The following is a 13,611-nucleotide window of genomic DNA, read 5'->3' on the forward strand; positions in this document are numbered from 1 at the left end:
AAATGTCTGTTAGGAATGAGGTTTAGTATGATTAGAATGGACCAAACATGAATGAAAGTAAATTATGGGTTGTTTTTCTTTGGTACTAGTAACAGCCTATAAAAGGACAGAAAATGAAAAGATTATCTGAAAAAGGATAATTAAATCTTACATAAGAATACTAAATAAGATGTTTTAGATTAAGACCACAAGTTCTTCCAAAATTAAGTAACTAGAATATAATTTTGAAGAGAGATTGCGAGGAAGTGGATAAAGTTATTTTAAACTTTAGGAGAGAGGGAGAGAGAGAAAAAGGCATATAGAGATAAAAGAACATTATAAATGATTTGTCTCACTACATTGAAGTATAGCGTGACCTCCTTATTGAATCTGGTAGAGATTTAGGGGGGAAAAAGCCAGAATAGTAGAATAGAGAACTCACAAATAGATCCTAGTACATGAAGGTATTTGATATATACTCACAAAATGGTATTTCAGTTGCAAGAAAAAAAGATGGGTTATTTAAAAAATGGTACTGACCTAACCAACTATTGATCTAGGTGGGGGGATGTGTCAAGATAAGTTCCAGATATCTAAAGAAAATAAAACACAAGTTTATTTACATACAAACATCCTTCAATTTGATTAACCATGAAAAAACTTGGAAACTCTAAAGAAAAGCTACAGATAATTTAAAATTCTGTATCATGAAGGATTGAACATAATTTTTTTTGCCAGTCTTTGGCCTTGAACTCAGGGCCTGGGCACTGTCCTTAGGGTTTCTCAAGGTTAGCACTCTCCTACTTGAGCCACAGCACCAGTTTCAGCTTTTTTCTGTGTACATAGTACCTAAAAATGGAACCTGGGTATTTGTGAATGTTAGGCAAACACTCTACCACTAGGCCACGCTCCCAGCCTGGAATATTATATTTTTAAAAAGTGAATATTACACTTCAATGAAAGTTTGCTTTAAAAAAGGAAATAAAGGGCCAGGAGTTTGGCCTAGTGGTAGAGTGCTTGCCTAGCATACACGAAGACCTGGGTTTGATTCCTCAGTACCACAAATATAGAAAAGTTGGAAATGGTGCTGTGGCCCAAGTGGTAGAATATCAACAGCGAGGAAAAGCTCAAGGACAATGCCCAAGCCCTGAGTTCAAGGCACAGGACTGGCTAAATAAATAAATAAATAGATAGATAGATAAATAGATAGGAAATAAATTAAAGGAACTTATTTCTTCAGAGCCTGTGACAGAGAAGATCTGAAATACACAGAGGTGCTTCCAAATGGATGAAACATGAATAACCAAACCAGGCAGGGACAGGTGAGCTTTACAGAAAGCTAATCCAAATAGCCACTGAAGCCTCCCTAGAAGCTGAATGATACAATGTGAGAAATAAAAGAATTTCCTCTCTCTCTCTCTCTCTCTCTCTCTCTCTCTCTCTCTCTCTCTCTCTCTCTCTCTCTCTCTCTCCCTCCCTCCCTCCCTCCCTCCCTCCCTCCCTCCCTCCCTCTCTCTCTCTCTCTCTCTCTCTCTCTCTCTCTCTCTCTCTCTCTCTCTCTCTCTTCTCTCTCTCCCTCTCCTTTCTTTTCTCTTTTCCTTCCTCTTTCTTTCCTTTTTTTTTTCTCTTGCCAGTCCTGGGCTTGAGGTCAGGGTCTGAGCACTGTGCTTGGACTTTCTCAAGGCTAGAGCTCTACCACTTGAGCCTCAGCACCACTCCCAGCTTTTTTCTATGTATGTGGTATCGAGAAATTGAACCTGGGTCTTCGTGCATGCTAGGCAAGCACTCTATCACTAGGCCAAACTCCCAGCCCTTTCCTTTCTATTTTTTTAAAATCCCTTTTTCTGATTAGTGACATCAAGCTAAGCAGGAAAATCAGAACAGGGATAGAGTTTAGGGATTTTAGAGCATGTCCAATAGCAGTCCACAAAATAACCATATTATTATCAATTGACTCTGAGGCTATTTGCAAGGCAGGTTGACCTAAAGACAAAAATATCAAAATAATGCAATTAAAAGTTTGCTCAAAACTAGATTCATGACTAGTTCTTGATTTTAAAATTTAAGTTCCTTTAAATGTTCATAATATTGAAAGAACAAACTGCTAGCATAATGACCTGGATCTGACTTCTAAACTGAAATATTGAAAGAAAATCTTCAGGCTGGTTGCAGTGGTATATACCTGTAACCCCAGCTACTCAGGAGACAGATCAGGAGAATCATGTTTCTTGGCCAGCCCATCAAAACGGTCAGACTCCATTACAGACAAAAGCCTGTCATCCAAGTTATGGATAAATCATATTCAGGCTGGTCCAGATAAAAACAAGAGATTCTATTGAAAAACAAACAAAAAGCAAAAAGAAGCCAGATGTTGGTGGCTCATGCCTGTAACCCTAGCGACTCGGGAGGCTCAGATCTGAAAATTGAGGTTCAAAGCAGATCAGGGACGAAGGTCTGTGAGACCTACCCAAAAAACTAGAACTGGCATTGACGTCAAAGTGACAGAGTACTAGCCTTGAGCACAAAAGCTCAAGGACAGGACTCAAGCCCTGGGTTCAAGCCCCAGCACTGGAATGTGCACACACATGCACACATGTAGATACACAAGCACATACACACCTACATATGCACACAAATCTAAAAGGGCCAGGGCTGGGAGTTTGTGCATGCTAGGCAAGCACTCGACCACTAGGCCGAAGACCCAAGTTCGATTCCTCGACACCAACTACATATAATAAGAAAAAGCTGGAAGTGGTGCTGTGGCTCAAGGGTAGAACTCTAACCTTGAGAAAAGTCCAAGGACAGTGCTCAGACCCTGAGTTCAAGCCCCACAACTAGCAAAAAAAAAATAATAATAATAAGCTAAAAGGGCTGAGTCTATTCTGTACATGGGGTTGAATACCTGTCTAGGAAGTGTGAAGCCTTGAGTTCAAACCCTGGTCCCATGAAAAGTGTGCAGAAATGTTTTATTTGCCATAAGGTTCTAAATTCATTAATTTACTGTACTTTAGCTTTGCCAGATTCTAGTTCATAATAGCTTTATGATTTCAGACACAAAAACAAGTTTCAGAAGTTGAACAGAAATTTAGAAGCGCTAACAATGGCTCTTTAGACTAGAAATTGTCATTTGAACCTTTTCGCATTCTTTCTCACTGGCCTTCTTGATATTTTTCCCTCCACTGTGTGCCAAGAGTTAGGCTTTGAGAGTCACTAAGTCCGGTCTTTATTCTTGAAATAATCTCTTAGGCTGCGACTGTTACTGGCAAGTTCTTTATTTTGCACCAGTGTTGGCTAGAAAATGTGATTATAAAGCCGTCAGCAGCCAAGGACCGTGGGGACAAGAAAACTTGGAACACTGAGTTTCATGAAACAAAGAGAGTGCAAAGAAATGAGTCACATTCACATCCAACACAACACTCCTGCTAATCTGCTTGACAAGTCAAATAGGATATGTTCTGAATTTAGTGAAGAAAAAATTAAGCCTAAGTTGGGTGCTGGTGGCTCATGCGTATAATCCTAGCTACTCAGGAGGCTGAGATCTCAGGATCATGGTTCAAAGCCACTGGGCTAAAAAGTCCATAAAACTCTTATCTCCAATTAAGTACTCCCCACACACACAAAAAAGGAAGTGCAGCTATGGCTCAAGTAGCAGGGATAATCTTGAGTAAAAATGCTCAGGGACAGTGCACCTAGGACCCACAATCAGCTCAATTTTTGAGCACCAGGACCCACACACACAAGAAGGAGAGAAGGAGGGGGCAGAGAGAGAGAGACAGAGACAGAGAGAGAGAGAGAGACTAGAAGGTTAATTCCTATTCAGTATTCAGAGGGGAGATATGTTCTACTCTCAAAAGTGCCAATGTTAATAATGATTCGCAAGGTACTGGGCACAGACCATCCTAAGCCCCTACAAGCTTCTGAGGACTTCTTGTCTTCAGCTTCACTTCCATCCAGCCCTGTGTAACACAAGCCTCAGTAACAGATCAGATTATGTGGGCCTTTCACAGCACCAAAGAATTGGTGGAGGCCCTTGACTACTCACTATCATGGTAATATGGACGTGTGTGTGCTCAGGCTGCTACCGGGACTTGAACTCAGGGCCTGAGTGATTAGGTTTTCCACTCCATCACTTAATCCCCAGCTTCATTTCCCAGCTTTTTGATAGTCAATTGAAGATCAGGGTTGAATAAGAGTTTTAGAGCCCCAGCTGGCTTTGAAACATGACCCACAGCTCTCAGGATCCTGAGTATCTAAAGCCAGTCCTAGTTAATGTTGTTGTATGCAATAAAATGGATACATTTTGAAACAGCTTATGTGTAAGAACCACTATGTAACATGTAAGTCTATGTAGACACTGACTATAAAAGCTTGAAATGACTATAAAAGCTTGAAAGCATTTATGAGTTTGATTGAGATCTTTTGAAACAGAAGAATAATTATAAAATAACAACTGGTTGGTAGATAAATAAGCTATGAAATGTCTCAAAGTCTTAATTAAAATGTGAGGTTAATCAAATATTAACAAAATGAGTGCTTCATAGTTCATCTTGGATGGTTAATGAGAAGATCCTTAGTTGTAGAGGAGCAGTTTGTGAGAGACACATACTTTTAAACTCTCTCAATTAGGAACAAAACAAGTGCTTCAGTTCAGCCTCTATGAACTGATTGTTAAAATTTCTCTTAAAAATATACATGGCACAAAAGTGAAACCTTTGAGTTGGAAACCCTCTTAGTTTTTTAATTAATAGCTTTTTAATTATCTACTGAGCTCTCAAGTTCTGTTCAACATAAGGATAATTTTCTGATGTTGCTTCTTAGAGTTCACAATAATTCTAAAATATGACTTGCCCTATTCACAAATTAGTGCCAGGTTAAAAAAAAACAAAAACAAAAACAAAACAAAAACAAAAAAACCCATGGCTTCGAATCAGTTTTTCCAAAACCAAGACCTTTACTTTTGGTAAGCATCTCGCTTGGTTGTATTAATCATCTTATCGAGTTTTCTTAAACTGATTGCAACCTAGCATGCTACTTTCTCATGAAGATGAAAGATTTAAATGGAGTCAGCACTTATGGATCCAGACCGTGAAGCAATCCTTATTCTCACCTGCTCTGTCCCCTTATTTAACAGAGTGGAAGGTTCAAAAGTAAGGTTAATAAACTAGATTACAGAAAACAGAAGTTATTTCCTTTGCTAATATGCATAGTAGTATGTAATTTTTATTCTTATACAATAACTTTAAAAAATTGTTCATGTAATATTTTTGTTTTATAACTTATATTAGCAGAATATTTTTCTCCTCAACCACTTTAGGTAACAGAAATAGTTGGGGAAAAGTGGAATAAAAAGCTGAAAGAAAATAATTCCTAAACATGGACACATACAAAAGAGAAACTTACAATTGAAACTCTGTGAAAAGACTTTGGAAAAGAAAATAAAATTGCTCATAGAGCCACAAAGGCAATTCTTGAGAAAAAAATAAGCTCTACAATAATCTCTACTAATATATTTATGACTGCTGAGGTAAGGCAATAAGACATGACAGATTTTGTTTTCTCTGCAAATAGCACTGAAATATTTCCATGTCTCCTTAAAATACTAGGAAAGTAAGTTGCTTGATTAAAAGCTATGTTTAAGTAGGGAGTTTGGCCTAGTGGTAAAGTGCTTGCCCAGCATGCCTGAAGACCCAGGTTTGATTCCTCAGTACCATATACATAGAAAAGCTAGAAGTGGTGCTGTGGCTCAAGTGGTAGAGCTCTGTCCTTGAGAAAGCCAAAGTACGGTGCTCAAAAGCCCTAAGTTCAGTTCCCAGGACTCATCCCTTCCCAAATACATTGTTGGGTGTGGTGGCTCATGTCTATAATCCTAGCTACTCAAGAGGCTGAGATCCGAGGATCAAGGTTCAAAGCCAGCCTGGGTACTAAAGAACCTGAGACTCGTATCTCCAATTCATCACTAGAAAACACAAAGTGGTGCTGTGGCTCCAGGAGTAGGGCCGTAGCCTTGAGCTGAAGAGCTCAGGGACAGCGCCCAGGCCCATAGTCCATGCCCCACGACCTACAACAACAAAAAAGCTATGTTTATCATTACTGAATGCTACTCAAACTTAAGTGTCATAGACATACCAGAGGATTCCTTTGGGGTTTTCTTGTTAAAAGTTGGGGCAAATAGGAGCAGTTTTTAAGAGATTATTAATGAAAATATTTCTCACCTGGGGACAAAATGAAGGTAAGCTTATATCTGAGTACTTACATATTTGTTTAGCTATTGGAGAGCAAATTTTTTCATATACTACTTGAAATACAGGAAAAACAATAAGTTCCTATACAAAAAATACAGTTGAAAAATCAAGCATAAAAATTAATAAATATGACAAAAAAATTAATAAATATGAGTAATAACAAATGTAGATAACCAAACAAATGTGCCTCAGCATGGACCTCGCCAGATTATTGGATCATCCAGAGTAAAGCATCATTCAGTGGGTACATTTCTCTGCTGGTGGCTTTCGAAGCTAGTTTTTATGAGGTCATCTATGGCATATCAAGTTCTATACAAAGAAATCTTACCCTCTGCTTTACAAATTCGAAATGGAAACCTGGAATTTACGTTTTTCCCTTAGGTATTGTTACAATGTGGGTGTCAAGTGCATCCCTCAAAAAGGCTCATGTCAGGGCTGGGTCAAGTAGTAAAGCCATGGACCTAGCAAGACAAGACCCGGAATTCAAAAGCCCAGTACCACCAAAACAAAATTCTAATGTTGGAGGGTTGGTCTCCAGCTAGTGGCACTATCTGGGGAGGTCTAGAGACATTAGGAAATGGGCCCACTGGGGGAAGTGGACCACTGTGGGGAGGCAGGCCATGGTCTGTTCCAACCCACCACGGTATGTATCTTCCATCAACCTCCACCATATATCTTCCATCATCCTCCACCATACATATATATGTATGGTGGAGGATGATGGAAGATGTATATGCATATTTGTGTGTATATACATATATATATTCAAATGAGAAAATGAGGGGACTTTCTAGTAATCTACATTAATCCAATATTCTATTATATTCAATGTATGTTTTCATTCCCTCTATAATTTTTTTTTTGTCCAGTCCTGGGCTTGAGCTCACGGCCTGAGCAGTATCCTTGGACTTTTTCAAGGCAAGAGTTCTACCATTTGAGCCTCAGCACCACTTCCGGCTTTTTTGTATGCATGTGGTACTAAGGAATCGAACCCGGGTCTTCATGCATGCTAGGGAAGCACTTTAACCACTAGGCCAAACTCCCAGCCTCTCCCTCTATAAATTTTTAACTAATACTTTTAAATTAAAATTGAATCTAGGTCTGAGAGTTTGGCCTAGTGGTAGAGTGCTTGCATAGCATGCACGAAGACCCGGGTTCAATTGTTGGGTACCACATGCATAGAAAAAAAGCCAGAAGTGGTGCTGTGGCTTAAGTGGTAGAGTTCTAGCATTGAGAAAGTCCAAGGACAGTGCTCAGGCCCTGAGCTCAAGGCCCAGGACTGGCCAAAAAAAAAACTGACTCTAGTATGCCTTTTTGGCTATTACTTTAGGAAGGGAGCATGCAATTCTTAGATACAACAAAAGCTTTATATATAGAAAGCATATTGTTGGCTTCACAAATGCTGATGGTAATATTTTAGTTGTTTTTCCAACTTCTATCTGTAAGACAAAATAGGTTAATACCTAACTTGTACAAAAATAAAATTTTGTCTACCTGCAAGACATCGATGTGTAAAGCTTACTTCTGTGATTCAAAAGGAAGTAGTCTTTATTCAATAAGCTATTCATATTAAAATAAAGTCAAGTCAGTTTAAATATTAATACTTAGAAGCGTTAAGTGATTAAATTTATCACAAATACTTTAAAAATATTTGAAGTAGAAATTAGTTAATCTGGGCATTTGTAGTTTAATTGGATATTTCTAAGAAGATACCATTGGTTTTCAATTGGGCAGATGTTTGAATTCTACAAAAATCTAGAAAGATTTTCATAGTCTAAACAAACAACTTACATTTGTTGAAGGTACAATATTTGCTAGTTGTGTGTTTTTAATACTCAGGTTCACTTCCAGGTTTATAGCTATTATATATTGATGCTTTGAGTATTCTTATTTCCTGGTATGCATGTGCATAATTATTAGAAATAAGGGTTTGAACACTCACAGTCCCCAAATCTGAAATGGCCTCACATCCAAAATGTAGGGCTCAGAAATAGCATTCTGTGTCAAAAACTTCACAATTCTATATTTGACTGTATGGACTAGTGTCAAAACATAGGTTAAGTAAAAATAATAAAATTACTTTCAGGCCTTATAATTAAGATACATATGAAACATGAATGAATGTTCTGTTTAGAAGTAGGTCCCTTTAATTCGGTGTATACAAATACTCTAAAATCCAAAAAGCACCACTCAGAAACACTAGTAGTCCTATGAATTCTGAATGAAGTATACTTAGACTGAACATGTAGGAATTATAATTTCCAACTCATAATAAACACATGAGTTTCCAATGAGAACGCCAACCATCTTCCAAGATGGCCTCCCTACATTTTCCTTGTTTCAGGATATGAGAATGCCTTACTCATTTTGTGATGTCGTAATAGTGTCTTTTTCCTCTTGTACTAAGGATTGGCTCCTATGTTTCACACTAGTTGTAATACCACTTGAGCCACATCCTTACCGTTTTGTTTTCATCTTGTTTTTATGATGGCAGTCTTACTGAGCTAGCTAGCTCAAACTTTTGAATTCCCTTCTTCAGGTTCTGCTTCTGTCGGCCAAGTAGCTGGAATTACAGATTTGTGCTACCATATTTGGCTATATAGTAGTATGCTGTTCTTAATGTGAAGTTCTGATGTGATTAATAAATTTAGGAACTTTTTAATATTGATCATTTAGATGTCCTCTTTTGCACAATGCTTACTAAAATTTTTATTTGCTGATTTAAACTCCTTTGTAGAAGTTCTTTTTAATTAATATGTGAATCCTATGTAAGATACCTTAATGGCAAATAGCTCTTCTTATGACCAGGTTCATATTTTCATTCATAATCTAATGAAAATAAGTTCTTAACTTTAATGCTATATATCAATCTTTTCTTTATGGATATGATTTTGGGGTTCAGTTTAAGAAATATTTGCCTTGCTGAAATCTACTATGATGTCAGGTTTTTGTTGTTTCTTTTTCAGTATTTTGATGTTGTCCTTCCATTATTTTAGCTTGTATTGTTTGGGTTGAAAGGCTGCTGACAAATCTGATAGTTCCTGAGGTTTTTCTGTTGGTATTTGGTTTTCAACAGTTTTACTTTGATGTAGTTAGGTGTGGTTTGACTTTAATTTTACCTGTTTAGATAGTTCTATAATGGCTTTCAATTCTGTGGCTTGATACCTTTTATTAGTTTGTAATCATTCTTGGCTGTAATCTATTGAAATATTTCTTATGTTCTATTTTTTCTCTCTTTCTGGGCCTCTTTTATCATAAGTATTTTTGTCTTGTTCCATATATCTTATATTCCAAAACTATGTCTCATCTTTGGAAACAACTAATATGAAAAATAGTGAAGAGAAATAATAAAAATAAAAATTATCCAGACCAGATCATGAACTTTTCCAATCAGCATTTAAGCTGTTTATGAATCTTGGTTTTGGCATTTTTGCATTTCTCGAAATTCTATTTAGTTTTTTCCACTTGTTTGTTTTTTATTGTCTTTAAGTAGTTCTACAATGGGGTGGAGTATAACCTATTTTTTCATATATTTTTATTGTAATTAATAAAAGGGTTACATTATATTCACCAGATAGAAGGTACATTACTTCACACACGTTGATACCCTTTATACCCATTATATACCCATTATATTAACCTCCTATTTTTGAATCTATTAATCATAGTTATTTTATAGGTTGGTTGGAAACTCTATCTGCACATCCTGCACACCGTATGGACCTGTATGTTCTTCCTGGTGATTCTTTTATTTTTACTTATTCTGATCTTTTGCCCTCAGAGTAAATGTGATAATTTCTAATTGAATGCTAAATAGTTATTTATTGGTTTAAGATTACTGTATCATTCATGTAGTATAAACCAGACTCTAAAGTTAAGCACTGCGGAAGCCTGCTCCATCTTAACTGAAGATTTTGCATGCAAAATCAAAAACCAAGGAAAACAATCAAGTTTTTAGGTTTTCTTCTCAGGATGATACTTAGTTTCACTTTTCTCTCAAAGTTGCAGCATTTCATGGGTACCAATTTCAGACATTCAGCTCTCATTTCCTCCCTTGCATAAGACCGAGATCACCTCACCTCCCACTGCTGTCAATAAATTACAACCCAAGATCCTGGGCTTTATTTCTTTGGCCTTTGGTCTTTGATTTCCACTCCTTTCCCTCACTTTTGGAGTTACTCCTTTATGTACTAGTATGTTTTGGTTTTTTGTTTCTTTAAGAAATATTTTATAATTTTCATTTGAGTCTTATGAACAGACCACATATTTAGTTATTTGAATTTAGGTGTTTAGAAAGTGATGGACTTTGTATTAGTCAATCATTCTGCTAAAACTTGAAGTCTCCAATAAATAAATATCAATTTCCCAGACTACGGACACTGCTGAATTGCATGGAGAGGCAAATCATTTTGGAATTTCCCCTACGCTAGTCCTCCAGAGTCCTGGGGTAGGACTAAGACCACACCAGGATACACTGCAAGGAAAAAGTATAGGAGCCTAATATCAATTTTTCTAATTCTGGGCTTGATTCTGAGTCTAGCTGTGGACCTAACTCTTCAGAGACCTTAAAATAGTTGTTCCTTCCATTCTGTCTAGATTTTATGGCTACATTTCAGTGTCAGAGAGAATGAAGAACACTTACAAGAATCAAAATGCTGATCATATTATGTTAAGTATAAAATGTAAAACCCAAGAGAATTTCCAGAAACAAAAAAAGTAATAAAAATACCCTTAAAGCAAGAGCTAAATCGGTAATTAGACACAGCTGAAGATCAAACCCTACACCACAGAAATTACTGTCTGCGGCAAGAACAGATCAGAAATGGTGAGATGCTGAAGACACAAAGAGACATTCCAACTGATGTCTAAGAGGAATTCCAGAAGGAGATCGCTGGGGGAGGTGATAAAGACACGACAACTGAACATTTTTAAGTACTATGACAGACATTATCTTCAGATTTAAGAAAGTTGAATTCCAAACTGAATAATTGAGTCTATACCTGTCTGCAAAACTTGCAGAGTGCCAAATATGAGGGCGGATATTAAAGCAACTAGAGAAAAGAATCCATGCAGAAAAGTTAAAGGAGGCCGGAGTATGGTCTAGTGGTAGAGTGCTTACCTAGCATGCAGGAATCCGTGGGTTAGATTCCTTGGTACCACATACATAGGAAACAGTAGAAGTGGTGCTGTAACTCTAGTGGCCAAGCACTAGCCTTGAGAAAGCTCAAGGACAGGGCTCAGGTTCCGAGTTCAAACCCCAGATCTGGCAAAAAAAAAAAAAAAGTTAAAGAAGAAATTTCCTCAAAAGGCCAAGGGAAAATATCCACTGGATTAGATGTATAACCCCAAATAACATATTAAAGAAGGCAGATCAAATATTATCATATTTAGCCAGAAACTGAGTAAACTACCTGCATATTGCCAAAAAGATTAACTCAAGGATGTACTCACAGCAGACGGAACTAAATTTATAACAAAGGAATCTAATGTAAATAGCACTGTTGAAAAAAGAATTATTACTAGGAATGGGAAAGAGATACATAGAGCCGTAATTCAAACTATGGCATAAAGAAAACTAATCCTGATAAACTGTAAAACTTCATGGAAATGGAGAACCTTCTAGAAACCTACAAATTTTCATAATTATCTCAAGACTTGTAATATTTAAATATGTGAGGGATTTTTTTTAATTTACCAAACTTATTTTTTCCATTTGGCATGATGTCTACTAAACTGTTGTAAGAGTAGAGCATAGTAGAACATCCCTATCTTGTATTGCCTCTTCCAAAGATTAAAACAAGCCAAAGGGCTTTCAAATGTATTCTATGATACGACAATAGCAGTATCAATACAAGAGAACCATTTTAAAATTATCTAGCTAGTTGTCAGTGGCTCATGCTTACAATCCTAGCTACTCAGGAGGAAGCTCTGAGGACTGCAGTTCAAAAGTCTCTAATTAGCCACCAAGAAGCCAGAAGTGGAGCTATGGCTCAAGTGGTAAAGCCCTAGCCTTAAGAAAAAGAAGTTCAGGAACAGTATCCAGGACATAAATTCAAGCCAAATCTCATAGCAAGCCAATATCTAAATAGCAAAACATAGAAACATCTTCCTTAAAATGAGAAATAAAAAGTATATTTCTGAAACTGGGAGTTTGGCCTAGTGATTGAGTGCTTGCCAAGTATGCACGAAGACACCTGGGTTCAATTTCTTGGTACCACATACACAGAAAAAGCTGGAAGTAGTACTGTGGCTCAAGTGGCAGAGCTCTAGTCTTGAGAAAGCCCAAAGACAGTGCTCAGGCCCTGAGTTCAAGCCCCAGGACTGGCAAAAAAATGTATATTACCAATGCTATTTGTATAAACTAGAAAGGAGACAAAAAGCAAATGATATGAGGATTAGTGAGTGTGTTGGTACTGAGGCCTAAACACAGACCCTTCTACTTACTTGGATGCCTCTCTTGCTCACAACTAGTGCCTTCAGTCCCAGACTTTAAAAAAAAAGCTGTATTCATAGTGGACTTGACTACACTTGGACTTCACATGAACTATCTGAAGCAACTTTACCAACCTGGCACAAAGAAGGTCCTGAATTAAACCCCCAGTGTCATGCCAACTCTCCCCCAAACCAAATCTGATAGCAAGTATTGTACCACACAGCAAAATTTAGAAATATTCTGTTTAAAAATCAAGAACAATAAGAATGTTCCTAGCAAGGAGAAAATAAAACTACCTGAGGGGTTGTATGTGTACGCTGATACTGGAGTTTGAACTCTGAGCCTCTCATGCTCACACAGCTAACATTTCATTGCTGCATGATCTCACTTGTTGGGTTAAGATACAGTGTTAGCTAGATGCCCTCAATGTGAAATAATGAATTTCTACACATGAAGTTCTATTGGAGAAATATTAACACCTTTAAAATAATGCAGAAAAGAACACCAGTAGAAACTATCCAAGGGTATTGGAAAAATCAAAAAATAAAAAGAGGCCAGACTCAATGACATAGTGGCTCTTACAATCTCAGCTTCATGGGGACATATAGGTAGGAAGATCATTGTCTCGGAGGCCAGCCCTGAGGAATGTACCAAAGATTCTTTCTGAAAAAAATAAAGCAAACTGTTTACCATAGGAATGTGTTTCTTACTGTTAGAGGTATGAGAAGTCTCAGGTGAGGTTAGCCACATGGTCGGGTTCTGGCAGGGCCCTCTTTCTGACTTGTGGAATGTATATCAAGAAGACAATAGAGAGAAAAGGACATAAAGACACTTCCTAGAGTCTCCTCTTACAAAAACACTAACGTCATCATGAGAGCATCTGCCTTGTGACCTCATTACCTTCCAAAGACCCCATTTCCAAATGCTATAGCATCACAAACTATAGTTGTTAACACA

At 37.3% G+C, this 13,611-nt stretch overlaps 1 protein-coding gene across 7 annotated transcripts in view; it reads left to right on the forward strand.

Moving 5' to 3' along the window:
* Akap19 (A-kinase anchoring protein 19) overlaps positions 1–13,611 on the forward strand; it is a 64,731-nt gene that overhangs the window by 24,579 nt on the left and 26,541 nt on the right. For 2 of the 7 annotated variants that reach the window (XM_090354482.1, XM_090354479.1), the window contains exon 2: positions 5,294–5,503. The exons of 4 other annotated variants lie outside the window; for them this stretch is intronic. The gene's annotated coding sequence lies outside the window, so the exon portion shown is untranslated. Of the gene's footprint in view, positions 1–1,232; positions 1,302–5,293; positions 5,504–13,611 lie in introns of those variants that run through there. One more of the 7 variants, XM_090354481.1, reaches the window with a different exon arrangement.

This window comes from Megascapheus bottae, chromosome 21, assembly GCF_031878675.1.
Source record: "Megascapheus bottae isolate mThoBot1 chromosome 21, mThoBot2.hap1, whole genome shotgun sequence".
In the NCBI taxonomy this organism is placed as follows: domain Eukaryota; kingdom Metazoa; phylum Chordata; class Mammalia; order Rodentia; family Geomyidae; genus Megascapheus; species Megascapheus bottae.